A 15,447-nucleotide genomic window follows, 5' to 3' on the forward strand; every position below is an offset into this window, starting at 1 on the left:
CTAAGGGGGGTCCTTCTTTTTGGAAGGCAGAAGCCAGGCCCAAGTGCTCTGCCCCTCTCTGCTCCCACCGCCACCCCTAGAGATCTGTGGCCTCCTTATTCTGCTACTCTTTTTTTTTTAAGGTTATTTCTTTTTCAGAAACCCCCCACAGAATAGAGGGGAGCCCTGCCTAGCTTCCACCTCTCTTATATACAGTAGCTTGTTTTATGACTTTGTTTTAAAAACTATTGGCTTAGGGTGCAATAACACAGATGTCTTTGCCTCACAAGAGAACCGTGAATTTCCACTTCTCTCTCCTCCGTGACAGCTCCATTACCTTCCATGGATAGTCTCTTCTTTGGCCCTAGAATAAAAAGGAGAATTTCTTTTAAAAAAAAAATGGCACTTTCTCCCACAATTGTCCCTTACCTTAGTGCCACCGGATCAATAGAGCCGGCGCCCACTCTGCCTCCTTGGGCCCCCGACCCAGTCTTTGGGAGCCTGCCCTGACAGCAGCCTCCTGGAAGCAGAGGAAGACTTAATGCTCGCATTCCCACAGGGGTGCTAAAGCCATGGCAAGAGAAATATCTGTTTTTCCGCGTGCGTCCTGCAGGCGTTTCCGTAAGTGGTGGCAACCCGGCGGTGGGGAAACTTTGTGGGCTGCCTTACTAAATCTTCACCTGCCTGACCTCAGCCTGACAACTTTTTAACACGCGTCCAGAACCGTCAATGTTCTGTGCAGAGCCCAAGGCTCCATCCGCTGCCTCTCTTGCAAATGTCGGAGTCCCGGGTTGCAGGAGAGGTAGGAGCGGGCAGGAAGGCAGATTTACACACACATCACGGCCCCGAGCGAGCGGCGGCAGAGGCGGCCTGTCTCCTGCTCGCATGCAGAACTCTTCCTGCTCTGTAACATGTCAGGCTGTCAGGCTGCCTCTTCCTGTGTGTAAGAGGTAAGGTGTGAGTTTAATTAGCATAGAACAAAATTTCTTACTCTCTAATAATAACACCTTGAATTCTTATGTTACCTGCTCTCTAAGGAGCTCCACGCATTTAAAAAAAAAAAATGCCTGCTTCTTATTTTATCTCTTTGCCTTCCAGAAACAAAGATCACATGCCCATTGCACAGATCCATTACTGAGTCACAAACCCACAGAGGATGCTCAGCTGTGGCCTTCAGGTATGTAGGGAATCTTACTGAATGGAGCAGGTCAAGTGTAAGATAACAGGGAGAAGGAGGATCTGAGCCAACTGGAGAGGGCCAACCATTGACAAGGGGGATCCTAGCTCCAGATGGATATGTAAGAATGCCCACCCGGCATTGCCTTTAGTCCACTTTCCAATGCTACGACAAAATACCTGAGGTAATCCAGTTAAAAGAGGTAAGGTTTATTTTGGCTCTTAGTTTTGGAAGTTTCACTTCATGGTCAGTTGGCCCCGTTGCTTTGGACCTGTGGTGAATCAACACATCATTGGGAGCATGTGGTGGAGGAAGCTGCTCATTTTACGGTGGCCAGGAAGCAAAAAAAAAAAAAATGAGAGGAGAAGAAGAGGCTGGGGTCCAAATATCCACTTCAAGGGCCTGCCCCCAGCGCCCTCACTTCTTCCCACTGATTCCACCTTCCAATAGCAGGTTCCACCACCTCCCAACAGCAGCAGAGACTGGTGACCAGGCTTGTAATAAGTGGGCCACTAGGCACTAATCCACACCACAGCACCTTCTAGTATTTACATATGTAAATATTGCCTGGAAAAAAAAAAGAGGAGAAAAAGTTCTCAGACCCTGTGTGCTTAATGTGTTTCCTTGTTGGCCACAGCCCTGAGGTCTCTAGTCTGTAACTTCTATCCTAAAGATGTGTGAACAAGACTAGCACGTTGGCTTGTGGGTGGTGGAAACACACACCAGCTCATGCAGCTGAAGGCTTCGCTCCGGTTTTAGGGTAAGGTGACAGGCCCTGACTCACGGGAGCCCAAAGAGGTGGAGGAACAAATGAATGCAGTCCGTTGAAGGAGGGCAGGGTCCCAGATGGTTCCAGCTGGAGATCCCACAGTCGGGAGGGTAGCGGTGCATGGAGTGAGGCCAGAGGAGAGGGGAGAGCTGGCCTGTGGGATGAGGCACCCAGGGAGGGTGACAATGACGGTTTCCGCATGACGGGCACCAGGCAGAAACAGGACAGGCAGGTGGGAAGATGCTACAGCCTGAGCTTCTCAGGTTTCTGGACATCACAGAGGAAAAACACTATGAAAACTGGGACCAACTTTGTTTCCAATTTGGGGCTGCTAACGTTTTATTTGACTAGGGGAGTACATGGAAAAAAAGAAATAGGTACCATCTCTATTTTGGCTCTGGGAGGACCAAAAAAAAAAAAAATCTTACCAAATAAAGGACACATCTCATAATAGATAATCTTTTACAGTAAACATAATTACCTTTATTTAAAAAAAAACTTATTTTTTTTCTTATACCACAAATGGATGCTGGTCCACGGATTACTATTTGAAAAACATTGGTTTGAAAACCTCCCAACATAGCCGAGAGGAAAGGGGGAATTTAGACATCATTACAAAAGGAGGGATGGTAGATCAGGGAGCGGGGAGGAGCTCCCTAACCCAGCACCATCATCATGAAAGGTCAGGGGCAAACAGCAGAAGGCTGAGTCCCAAGACTTGGAGAACTCTCCATCAGAAGCCTGAGGAGGGAACAGAGCAGGAGACAAAGGAGGGGTGGGGCAGCAGGAGGAGCTTCAGCCGAGAGCGCTTGGAAGGTTAATCCAGCCCAGTTGGCTGTATGGGATCTTGGGCTGTCAACATGATTCAAACGCATGGGAGCCCCCGTCCGTCCTCCTCACTATAGAGGCAGAGACCCAGCCTCCTGCATCCCTACTGGGAATAAAGGCATGCTGCTGAAATCCTGGCTGCAGCGACAGTTGTCTTTCTTTGGACATGGAGAGCAGGCAGGTGAGCTGGGTTGGGTGGCTGCTTGGGGATGCTCTGAGCCCCCAACAAAAGTTTTGCATAAACCACCAAGGCTGGCTGCCCTTGTCTGTGTCTGCATTGGGCCCCTTGTGCTGACATTGATGAAGCTTCTCCAGACGCATGAGCGAGAGCCTTTTATGGGGATGAGGATTAACCATGGTTATTAGTGCTGGTGGAGAGGGGAGCGTCCTCTTCCTTCGTGGGCAGCGTGCACTTCCTGGGGATTACGAGTTAATGTATCTGGAATGGCGTTAGCTTGTCCAGGTTTTGTTGTCTCCCTGGAAGTCATATTCCAGGGCTCCCAGGAGCCACCTGGCTGCAGTTCTACTTGGATCAGGGTTTGCCATTAAACGCAGCAAGGAGCTGGGGCCATTTATCACAGTGAGTCTACTGCCTAACTCTGGGAGGAAATGGTCAAGGCTCCAAATCAAAGCCGAGTCCCTCTGCCAGGAACTAGGTAAGGTTAGCATTGCTGGATGTGGGGACGAGTTTTTCTGTTTGGAAAAATGAATGCCATTCTTTTAGTTTCTCCTTTGGATCTTGTCCACCAGGCAACAAATTCCACTCATTTGCATATGTAGCCATTCACTTATGAAATATCTTCTGAATTCTTGCAATAGGCCAGCCCCGTTCTAGGTGCTGGAAACAGATAACATTTCTTTCTTATATTCTAGAGAAGAAAACAGACATTAACCAAAGGCTAAGGGATCTCAAAAAGTTATAAAGGATTAGAAGGAAAAACAACAAAAAAAGAGGTTAATAGGATAGAGAGTAGCTGTACCACTTTACACATAGTTAGCAAAGGTCCCTCTGAAGAAACTAGCATCTAAGTGCATCTAGAGCCACTTGTGATTGAGTGTCAGAAAGGAAATTATTCCAGAAAGAGAGAATATCAATTGCCAGACTTTGGGACAGGAATGAGCTTGTTATATTTGAAGAACAGAAAGACTGTGTGGCTGGAAAAAAGTGAGCAAGGCAAGACCAGGGAGGATGAGTTTGGAAGGCAGGTCAAATCTTGTAGACCGTGGCAAGGATCTGAAATTGCATTATGGCTGTGACAGAAACCACTAAAGATCTTCAAGCAGAGATGTGGTATATTGGTCAGGATAGGAGAGATCGTGCTGCCATAACAAACAACACTAAAAATTCAAGAACTTAAAACTCTCTCTCCCTCAGGATTCAAATACATCTTAAGTCAATGCTGGGGGCATCTGTTCCTCATCATGCTCATAGCAGTCTCAAGTTGATAATGCAGTTCATAACAAGGAGAGTAGCTGGGTCCCAGGGCATCAAGAAGGACATGTACAAACTGTCTTTTAAAAACTTTCACCTGGGGGTAACATAAGGAACTTCTGTTGCCTTTCGTTCACAAAGCAAGTCACACATTCTTGCCTAGTCTCCGAAATATTTGTTGCTAGCACCAATGTCACCATGAAGGGCATACGCTGGTAAAGGGAGAGCCCAGGGATCCAGCAATAGCCACTGGTTTTCCAGCAGCCATGGCCCCTATGTTCCATTGTTCACCTGGTGAGGAACGTTGCTCTTCTCCATCTCCCAACAAGGTTCATCATCTAGCCATTGAGTTTCTTTGCTACTGTGATATAGAAACCATACTTTTTGCTTTGTCCTATTCCATACAAGCTAGGAGGGAGCCCTGAGATTGCAACTATTGGTGATCTCATGAAGAAAGGCAAGGTTTTGGCCATCCTCCTGGGCTACTCCTGGCCTGTTCGGTGCCTGTGGACATGCAATGCTAACCACCTTTGTGGCAGTCCAGAGAAGGCATTTTCCTGGATTGGTGGCCTGACAACATAAACACTAGATGTTCCTATGGCCATGGAGGATCCAGGGATGACCCAGAAGTTTCAGAGAACAAATGCTATCATGGACTCTCATCCTTGGTGGCCTCGATTCCCTCAGGGCGGCAACCACTATGATGTTTACCCTGTGGACATCCCTCCTGGGTGATTTTTCCTTCTCTTTCCCTGATGTCTTTTTCTACAGCCTTGACCTGCCCAGAGTGTGTGGGGTCCTCATGAACTACACGCCTCCCTCTGCATGTCCTCTGGAAACCTCCGGGTGCTAGGGGGGCATGAAGGAATCTGTCCTCTAGAGTGGCCACTCATAATTGGACTCCAAAGAGAGAAGCCTTTCCCTGGGCTGAGGAGGCGTTCTTTTAAACAATATTAGTCCAAATTATGACTTCCTCTGCCGCAGTCTGGCTGGGCACAACTCAAGAGCCACTTGTCAAAAGAAACGAACTTTATTTTTAGAACCACACAGGCCAAACAAAACAGCTCCTCAGGAAAAACCCTCAGAGCCCAACTGCCATCACCAGCTTCCCACAAGCCTCTCCCACCAACACACGCCTCTCCACCTCCCACAATCCTCCTGCTCTTGAGGCCAATTGGCTGGGTCGCATGGGCGGAGCCAAAAAAGTCCCCCAATGAGCAGCTCCGTGGTCTGAAAGGGCAGGGAAACAGCCCAATGAGCATCACCGCAGAGGAGCCAATCAGCTAGATGTTGCTGGGGCCGTTGTGAGCCAATCATCAGCTGGCAGTCTGAAAGGGCGGGGAAACAGCTCAATGAGCATCTCCAATGAGCATCACCACAGAGGAGCCAATCAGCTAGATGTTGCTGGGCCACTGTGAGCCAGTCATCAGCCGGCAGCTGGAAGTTTGCTGGCAGCTGGAAGTTTGCTGGGGCCCTTCGGCTGTGGCTCTCAACATTCCTCAATGTGACTTACCTGTCTACTTGATCTCTGCTGAGAAGTGAGGAGCCGAAGGGTCTGGGTCACCTTTCCCAGTCGATGTCCTTGTCCTTCTGTCTGAGACCCTTACACCACTGTGAGGACAATGTCCCATTCCTAAGCCTTACCCACAGCCTCCCTCTGACCCACCCTGAATGGCTTGGACTTGACCCTGGGTGTGGGAATATACTCTTGGGGTATCTTATTGGCCTCTTGGTGACTCTCTCCCATCGCTTGCTGGCTGGGTTTCTTGACTCTTGGGCCAAAGGCAACAACCTTGACTTTTCCTCCTCTTACTTCCCTGTGGCCTGAGAACAATCCTGAGCATTCAATCTGCGCTCATGAAAGGCTCATTGACTTGAATTGTGTTTTGTGAAAGTGCGAGAACGTCACAGGGTTAGGTGTGGAGTGTTGGGTGTGGACAGAGGTCATCATCTACAAGGCTAAAAAGATGGTTTTGCTCCACCCTGGTCTGGTAGGAAATGGTCAATGCTCCAAATCAGAGCCGAGTCCCTCTGCCAGAAACCAGGCAAGTTGGGCCCTTGTGCTGACATTGGTGAAGCTTCTCCAGACGCATGAGCGAGAGCCTTTTATGGGGATGAGGATTAACCATGGTTATTAGTGCTGGTGGAGAGGGGAGCGTCCTCTTCCTTCATGGGCAGTGTGCGCTTCCTGGGGATTAGGAGTTAATGTATCTGGAATGGCGTTAGCTTGTCCAGGTTTTGTTGTCTCCCTGGAAGTCATATTCCAGGGCTCCTAGGAGCTACTTTTCGTCTTATGGGCCCTGAGCCTCTCATACAGCATCTTTGGTTTTTTTCTGATTCCTTTGTCCTAAAGATGCTGGTTCTGCTCCCGGTGCCACACTGACTTGCGATGTGGCCCTCCGCCATTGCCTTCCCCCCCTCTGGGCCTCGGCTTCTGGTCTGGAAGTCGGAGTGTGGACACTGAAATAGAATAGTCTTAAATCTGACACTCGATTTCCTCCCCTCCCTCAGCCAGGGATGATGAGTGTGTTCGAGTTAAGAAAAGGGATAAATAGGAGAAGAATTAACATTGGTTAATTCCATTTTTATTTCTTTTCATTTCTTCATATTGAGTCCAGTGTCTCTCCTGGCCCCTCAGGATACCCACTCTGACCAAACCACTCAGCCCCCACGTGGAGGATGCTGGGACAAGCTGTCCAGATGCTCTTTCTTGGGGAGGAGAGGACTTACACACCCAGCTGCTGGGAGAGCCCCCAGAAGACAGCCCTCAGCTCCCTTAAGCAGTGCCTTGGCTGAAGACCACAGACTTGCCCGAGGCCCACTGCTGTCCCAGGCAACGGCATGCAGCGTGTGAAAGGCTGCCAGCACCGTCTCCCAGAGCTGGCCAGTCCTGAGGGTCATCCCTGGACTCTCTGCAGGGTTAGCTGTGACCTTCCCTGGGGGTGGACTGGCAGCCCGACTTCCACCTGGGCTCAATCCTGCTTCTTCCCTTCCTCTTCTGCCATAGATGAAGCTGCCGTGAGCACTGGCTGGCCAACGCCTCCATGCGAATTCCCTTCTCAAGAGGCCGCTTCTCAAAAATCCCAACATGGGCACCGACAACTGGCCTCAAGGAGGAGGAAAGAGGGTAGGGAAGGAAGAAGGTGAAGGAAGGCTCACACGGAGGACAGATGCAGGAGCCTCTTTCTGTGTCTGCATCCCTCCTGAGGGCTAGCTCAGGGCCTCAGCCTAGGTTCAGATGGGCCAGGCTGATTGGTGCTACTGGGTGTACCAAGCGCTTGATGGGATAGCTAATTGCTAATGGGTTTAAATATCTTCCTTAGCTCTTTTTATGCAATATGGAAAGTGACCTAATCAGGGAGATTGGACAACAGGGAAGACATGAGGAGTCAGCCTCATTGTGTCCAGTGGCCTCATGGTCCTGAGGCCAAGAATGGGGACACCTGGATCTCCCACTTATCACCCAGGGCCTTGTCCTATTCCTTCACTGCCTTTGGCCCTATGGCCTCTGAGCCTCTCATGCAGCATCTTTGGTTTCTTTCTGATTCCCTTTTCCTAAAGATGCAGGGGGCCTTGTTCACTTGCCCCAAATATTTCTTGGGTGCTCCTCAGGAGCCAGGCACTGTATTGGACACAGCAAGTTCAAGGACATCAGAAGCATTGCACTTGGGCTAAAGCACCCAGAGCCAGATGGCAATGGGAAGTGTCTGGAGACGCAGAAGAGGGCTGCACCTCACAGAGTAGGGGTGAATCACCCAAGTGCTAAGAGCAGCAAAGGCTTCTGGGAGAGCATTTGGGATGGCCTGGAGGGAGAGGTGACCTTCCTGAGAGTTCACCCATCCTTCTGAGTTGTCAAAAGCATCCGTGACTCTTTTAAGTGCTATGAGCCAAAGCCAGGTCATTGGAGCCTCTCTGGGCAAGGGAGCAACACTTCTTATGCTTGTTCCTTGGCCTTCATGTGACACCTATACAGGCTTCATTTTGTCCACGATCCAGACACGTGCCTGCAAGTGAGCATTTGGGGCCAGGTGCTCAGGATAAAGCGGAGCAATGAGGTTGCAATATTAAGAGGAAACGTCTCTCTCTGCCCTCCTGCTGGAAGGCTCTGAAGGACCCATCTTAGGGCCTGAACTCCAGACTGGCCACCTGGGTGGACACAGAGTGTCACCCTTCTGAAACAGATACCGGTGAGAGACCCTGGTAGAGCCTTTCTCTGGGGCTCCGTGATCGTACCTTGGCCATATCCTTGCAGCTCACTAGCTCAGACACTGCAAGCATCTCTCCCTCCTGCCCTGGGCCTTGGGTCTCAATTGAGAAACAGGACCCTTGATCTACAAAAGCTTGCTCAAAAAAAATTTTTTTTTCTTTTCATTTATGTTTGTTTTGATAAACACTGCATAACAAATATTCAGTGACCCTCTGTGGTGTCTCAGGCACTGGAGATGCCAGGATGCTCTAATCACAGTTCCCAGACCTGTGGGGCTCACGTTCATTCATTCACTCACCGCTCATCTTCTCCTTCATCTATCAGTTCACCCGAGAGCTACGCTGCATGGGCCAGGTCCAGTCCTAGGCTTTGGAGCTACAGGGATAAATAAAATGTGCAAGTCTCTACCCCTGCCTTCTGATGGAGTGAGATAGAAAAAAATAAGAACGAGTACATCAAGTGAAATCACCCACCCCTTCTCTCCTTCCCCCAAGAGTGGCTGCAGGAGCTAATGAGGACTCCATCTCTGGGCTCCCTAAGGAGGCCAGATGCCTTAATTGGACTTAACTTTGTCTCAAGTTGAATAGGAAGATAATCATTTGTTTTTAATTCTAAAAGAGATAAGACACCTCTTCCAAGAACATGGCCCTTCCCCACAGACACAGATCTGCTGCCACCTGTTTGAGAATCAGCAGGGTAAATGAGTGAAGGGAAAAAGCCGTGCTCTACCTCAGGGGGAAACTGAGGCAGCTAGACAGGGAACTTGCCAACCCCTGACCTCTTGCTGGATCGGCCGCCAGTGCCCCTCTCTGAGCCTTCTGTCCCTGGGGGGAGAGCAGGGAAGGGTGGGGTCATAGTGGAGTGAATCTTCCATTCAGCAAAGCGGGTGGTCTGGGTCTGCCCAGAGCATGTTTGCTGGTTTGACTTTTGTGTGTCTTTTGTTTATTTCTGCCGACAGCGCGGACTGACTTTTGATGTTGCCCAATAGAACTGACTTTCTCCCTCCTTCCATCCAACCTCACTTCCCTCGGCTCCAGTCTGGAAATCATTTCTCAGATTTTTCCCTCTGTAGGCTCCAGGGTTTCAGGAACAGATGAACTGAAAAGAATCCTCATTGAGAGGCCTTCTCCAGAATACCAGGGGTGGGTTTAGAAATGTGTGAGGGTTGGTCGCCCTGGGGCACAGCCCAGCTGGGTCAATTGCAGGGCCAAACATCTGTTGAGAGATTGAAATTACCAGCTAGTTAGCTGCATGCAGAGAGAAATAAAACCCTAGGTACTTATAAGTTTCTATTGGGGGCTGGGGGGGGGGGCGGATATAGAGGTACTTTCCCATACCCAGCTGTCCTAGAAAATTAAATAAAATGAAAACTGAAAAATGTTCAGGTTCTACATTTAAATCCAAACAATAGAGCCCAGGATAGAGATTGATTTTCAGTGACTGCCCACGTCTGTCACTGTGGAAGCTAATTACTGAGGCATTTGGCCGACCTGACCCAACCCATCCAGGGAACTTGGGCCAGGCATGGTGCTTCACACCAGAACTCTAGGCATGAGTGTAATATAACTTCTGCAATGACACAGAGTGCTGTACTCCTGGGGTGGGGACCAGTGTACACAGCAGAGTCGCGTGGTGTAAGCTGCCATTTCTGGTTACTGTGCTAACACAGGAAAGGAACTAAGGCCCTAAGCTCTGGGTCTTGGGTCTGGAAGAGTACAGGCATATATCATGGAGGGTTGCACAGAGGGAGGAACACTGAAGCTTTAGGCTCAGGGGTCAGTGTATAGGCAAAGTTATCTTAGGCAGAGGGAACAAAGTCCCAGGCAGAAGAGAAAAATTAGCACTTTCAAGGGACTAAATGAGTTCAGTGTTTCGGCAGTATAACGTGTGTTATGGGGTGGAAAATGATGGCCCACCCTAGTGAGGCAAGTGCGTCCCATAATGAAAGTCCTTGGAAGCCCTGTCAAGGATGAAGCCACTACGGAGCCGTGCCTGTGCGTGCGCACCATGAGGTCGAATCTGCTTAGAGAAAGAGGATTCTGGCTTCATTGTGGGAGATGTATGGAGGCTAGCAAAGAGAAAGCTGTTGTGTTGGTTAAGGGAGAGAAAGGGAGAGTGGGGATCGTGGGTCATGGCAGTAGTAATGGCAAGAGTGGACAGGTTTGGCTGTACTGGAGAAGAAGGAACCCAGGGAGAACTCTGGGTGGTCCCTACATGAAGAACCCAATGTAGATGAGGATGTGGAGACATATAGGGTTGACCTTGGGGATGCTCCTAAGATTGAATGCCCAGAAAGTTTAGATTTCAGGTCATATTTGAAGCAAAGAGGTCAGGTCAAGCTTGCCTACAGAAAATAGATAGGAAGCAGTAAAATCCTAAGCAAGTCTTCTTTTGTGGAGAGAGGGATAGTAAGAAGTCTATGAAGAAGGATGGTGTCTCTCTCTCTCTCTCTCTCTCTCTCTCTCTCTCACACACACACACACACACACACACACACACACACACACACACACAACCCAATCCCAGGAGGATATGGTGTCCGGTGTCTGCTAAGTCAAACTTTCAGGTTGTTATAACCTTGTGCTAATGCAAAAAAAATCAGGTTATCTAAGAATTGGACAGCCTCTTAGCGCACTGACCATGTTGGCGAGGGGATTTTCCCAGGGATGAAGGACTCAGAAGTCCAACCATAGTTGAGTTAAAGAATGAATGGAGAGGAAGGAAGTGGGGACAGAAAGAAGAGAAAACTAGGTCAGAAACTTAGATGGTTATAGGGCAAAAGGAGAGTTATTTATTTATTTATTTATTTGGAAGATATTTAAGTCTATTTAATTGTTAATTGTTGAAAGGAAGGAGCAGAGCAAGTCACAATATAGGAGAGAAAGAGAGAATCCCTCCAGCCCTGTCCCTCAGGGAACAGGAGTGGAAGGAGGCTAAATGTGAGTAAAGGGGAGAAGAGAGTGGGAAGGGGTTTAACCCTGTGATGAAGGGAGGAAGAAGAGAATAGGAGGAAACATAGGAGCTGGAAGATTGTGAAACCATAGAGAAGCTTTGAAATAATCACTCAAAATAGTTTCCTGTCCTAAAGAGAAATTTCGGTAGGAAAACTCAGAAAAGGAGCAATCAGTACTGAGCGCTCACTTCAGCCTGATGATACCTTGTGTTTGTAGGGTCTCCGATTTGCAAAAGAATATGTGATGTGTCTCCATTGATCCTCACTGACCCCAAGTGGAAGGAAAGGAGGAGGAAGGACGGATTTACTCAGGTCTGGGGGTCTGGGAGTGGCCACAGTAGGAAATGAACAATGAAAGAACTAGTGCTAGAAGGGTTGAAGCACAAGTCCATGGAGACCTGGAGGAGGAACAAAGGTGGAGACATTGCTGGGAAAAGAGATCATATTGACACCCAGGACCCGGAGATCCCAGGAAAACAGAAGGAAGAGTTTAAATGAGGAAAACTTTGAAGACAACTAAGACAGGACACTGGGCCAGAGAATGTGATGCTTCTACCATTCAGCATCTGAGAGTTGTTTCTGGAGGAAGGGACAGTTCAACCGGGGGGTGCCAGGAACTTGGCTGTCCAAAGAAGGGTGAGATACAGGTTATGGAGATGAGCAGGTGGGCCGGTCACCTGTGTGACCTCAGCAATAAGTGGTAGGTAACCTATGCTAGGCATGGAGAAGCCCCCAGTGACGACAATGTGTCTGGTGGCATGTAGGGGGAGATGCTGGCACCTGACGAGGGAGGAAAGTGTCTGGGTAATGGCTAAATGCCAGAAATCACAAGAGAAAGGTTCGCCTAGCCAGGGGGTTGCAGCAGTCAGTGGTAGACTTCAAAAAGGAAGCAGAGAAGACACCATCTCCTGATCCTGATACGCCGTCCTAGAACATGACAGGGGAAGCTTGTTCCTAAAGTGAACCACCAAGACCTGGACTTCAGCTACAGCAGAACAAGGACATTGGGTAGAGAAGGTAGATTTGGGGAGGCCTGTTCATCAGGGACAGGGCTTCCATCTAGCAATTTGGAGGGGAGAGGAACAAAAGGGAATCAAGTGGTCCTGGAAAGGTGGGCCCAGCACACACAGGAATGAGAGCCCCAGGAGGCCAGGTGACTGGAGGTCAGGGACAGCAGGAGTCGGGGAACAGTGAGGTCAGCCCTAGAGGTGCCAGTGGTGTGGGCTTGTCCTGCAAAGCCAGCCAGTGGGCTGTAGGATTCACTGGTCCCCTGGATTCGTGCTGTGTTAGTCAGCTTGGGACCAAACTACCTGACGAGAACGGTGTAGAAAAGGAGAAGCTTATCTGGAGCTCATGGTTATAGAAAGCCAACTCCACGGCTCTGGGCCCAAGATGAGGCAGGACGTCAAGGCAGAAGGGTGTGGCAGAGGGAAGCTGCTCAGCCTATGGCGTGGTCAGGAAGTGGGGAGGCCATGGGAATGGCCCATAGGGCCCCCCCCACAGACCAACCATGTGTTCCCGACCCAGTGGGCCCAGCCGATGGTACAGTTTCAAAACTCCTGCAGAATTTGCAGAATTTCAAAACTTCCACAACCTCGGCACCCATGCAGCTTATGCTCCTCCACGGTCAAGCTAAGTCTCTACCAGGAAACTTGTTCTGCTTCATGAAATGGGTAGAGGATATTTTTTGGCAGAGTAATTATAAAATTGTTGTTGGGCTCCAAAGTCAACTTTTTGAGTTGATAAAAATGGTATGAAAGAGAAACTTTCTCAACAGAGATTTATATGAAACAGCTTATTAAACTGTATTAGCAGAACATGTGTGAATTATCTTAAATGAAAAAAAGAAAATACAATTATTTTATTTCCAAAAGATGTTAGTGGCCTTCACATGAGCAAATGGCTGACACTAGAATCGTAGCTTTGTGACTCTTAGAATGGGGCATTTCAGTTCTCAGGAAAGGGAAAGAATAGCTGGCAGTGTCTGTATTCTCTGTACTGAGTGTTGAAAGTTTTACTTTTAAAAAAGACACTTTTAAAAGGACCATTTTTTCTAAGCAGTGCACACTTTTGAAGGGCCGGGGCCCTAATTTATTGAATTGAAGTCTAAACAGTGTCTTAACACATGGCAATGTGCTGGGTAATCGGAACTAAACTCAGTTTTCAAGGGACCAAATTAAAATCCAGCAGGAGAGAGTCATTAGGGACATTCTTAACGTAAAGGTACCTGAAGGCCAGTGTGGTGGACAGTATAACCATAATCTGTTGATGGCTGTGCCCAAAGAAGCAAAACCTTGACCTTCTTCCTCTATATTTTCCCAGGGGGCCATCCCAGGATAGCAGGAGAGGGGCTGGGTCTAAGGACTATTAGTCCAATGCTGTGATTTTTTTTCAAGTGTCCTATCTTGAAACAGCTTAGCTTTTCCCACACCCATCCTCTGCTCCTTTTCTCTGTCCCCTTTGTCCGTGTGCTGGACACATGACCTGCTGCTACATGCAAAGCTCACTGAAGATGAATGAGTAGATGGATAGATGCATGGATGGACAAATGGATGGATGAACAAATGGTTGACGGATGGATGGGTGGGTGGGTGAAGGATGGGTGAGCGGATGGGTGGATGGATGGATAGAAAGACGGGTGAATGGGTCAATGGGTGGATGAATGAATGATGGGTAGATGGGTGAATGGAAGGGTGAATGGGTAGATAGATGAGTGAGTAGGTGGAGGAGACAAGAAATGAAAGGAGACATCTGCCCCTGAAATATTCTCACCTTGATCTTTGACATCCGTCTGTAATATCCATGAGAACCTGGCAACAAAGCCCATGGAAGCTGCCACCAACTGCTCACTGGACCCAGATTGAAAGGTAAGGACTTCACAGCCCAGAAAGATCCAGACTGAGAAGGAAAAAAAAAGTTCCCTCTCTCTTTCGCGTTCACAGTAAAAATGCAGAGAACATAGACCCGTTCGTCAAATCTCAGAATCCGTAACAGAATGCACACTGCGAAGCCACCCCTCGGCTCCTCCCGCCTTTCTGTACCCCCTCCCTCCCAGAGGCCACAGTGTGCTAGGTGCAGGACCCACCAATGGCATGTCTGCTCGGCTGAGTTAGGAAAAGAGTCCCAGAATCCACAACTGTTCCTGGTGGCCCCAGCTGCCATTACAAAGACATAGGAACAAAGGCTCACACCTTTTTTTTTTCCCAGATGATCCATACGCAGTGGATGACGGGTCAAGTTAGCCTGTTGGGGATGATGGAGTCCCAGATTCTACGACGCTTCTTCCTGTCCTGTTTCCTTCCTATTGCTCCCTTCGCCTCTCTCTCATGTGGCAAAGAAAGACCTTCCGTCTGACCACCCCTCCCCTCGCCTCGCTTCACACCTCCTCCACCTCCTCTCAGCCAGAACTTGTGCAAATGACACTTGGAGTTCCACCTTCCCTGGCACGTCGGATGAGGAAATGACTGGAAACCTGACAGTCTATCACTACCAGGGAGTGACAATTTAAAAAAAAAAAAAAAAAGATTCCAGTTATGAGTGTAAGTTTAAAAATGTAACTAAAAGCCTTCATCAAAGTTTAAAGAGCTTCTTGTGCTTTTAGCATTTGCTTATTTTGATTTATTGACATTGACACACCTAGGAACAGTCATCTCGGCTGAAGCAGTGAAGTAATGGACTTAAGAGGGAGAGAGAGAAAAAAAGAGAGAGGGGGGAAGAGAGAGAGAGAGAGAGAGAGAGAGAGAGAGAGAGAGAGAGAGAGAGAGAGAGAGAGAGAGAGAGAGAGAGAGGTGCAGCTCACAGAAGAGAGGCCGCTGATTACAGCCCACTAATTTGTTATGCACTCCGGCAAATCAGCGGTGATTCATATGACAAATAAGGAGAAAAAATTAACAGCTGTCATGTTGTGATGTGTTAATTTCCTGACAGTCTCTGCACTGAAGCCAATTACTGATTTAAGGGCAGGGAGAGAGAGCCCTGTTCAAGCTTCTAATTAGGCTTCTTCAAGACTAAAAGGATAAAAGCAAAAATAAGAGCAAGAGAAGGAGGCAGGTAGCTGGGCTCCGCGAAGCTCACATGCTTTTAAAGCCCCAGTTAAATAGCT

General features: G+C 48.6%; 1 long non-coding RNA gene across 1 annotated transcript in view; it reads left to right on the forward strand.

Moving 5' to 3' along the window:
• LOC110598695 (uncharacterized) overlaps positions 1–14,906 on the forward strand; it is a 42,422-nt gene extending 27,516 nt beyond the window's left edge. The window contains exons 2-3 of the long non-coding RNA XR_002484586.3: positions 1,078–1,156; positions 14,553–14,906. This is a non-coding gene — a long non-coding RNA (uncharacterized LOC110598695). The remainder of the gene's footprint in view (positions 1–1,077; positions 1,157–14,552) is intronic.
• Positions 14,907–15,447: the final 541 nt, after the last annotated feature.

Source organism: Ictidomys tridecemlineatus, chromosome 15, assembly GCF_052094955.1.
Source record: "Ictidomys tridecemlineatus isolate mIctTri1 chromosome 15, mIctTri1.hap1, whole genome shotgun sequence".
Lineage (NCBI taxonomy): Eukaryota > Metazoa > Chordata > Mammalia > Rodentia > Sciuridae > Ictidomys > Ictidomys tridecemlineatus.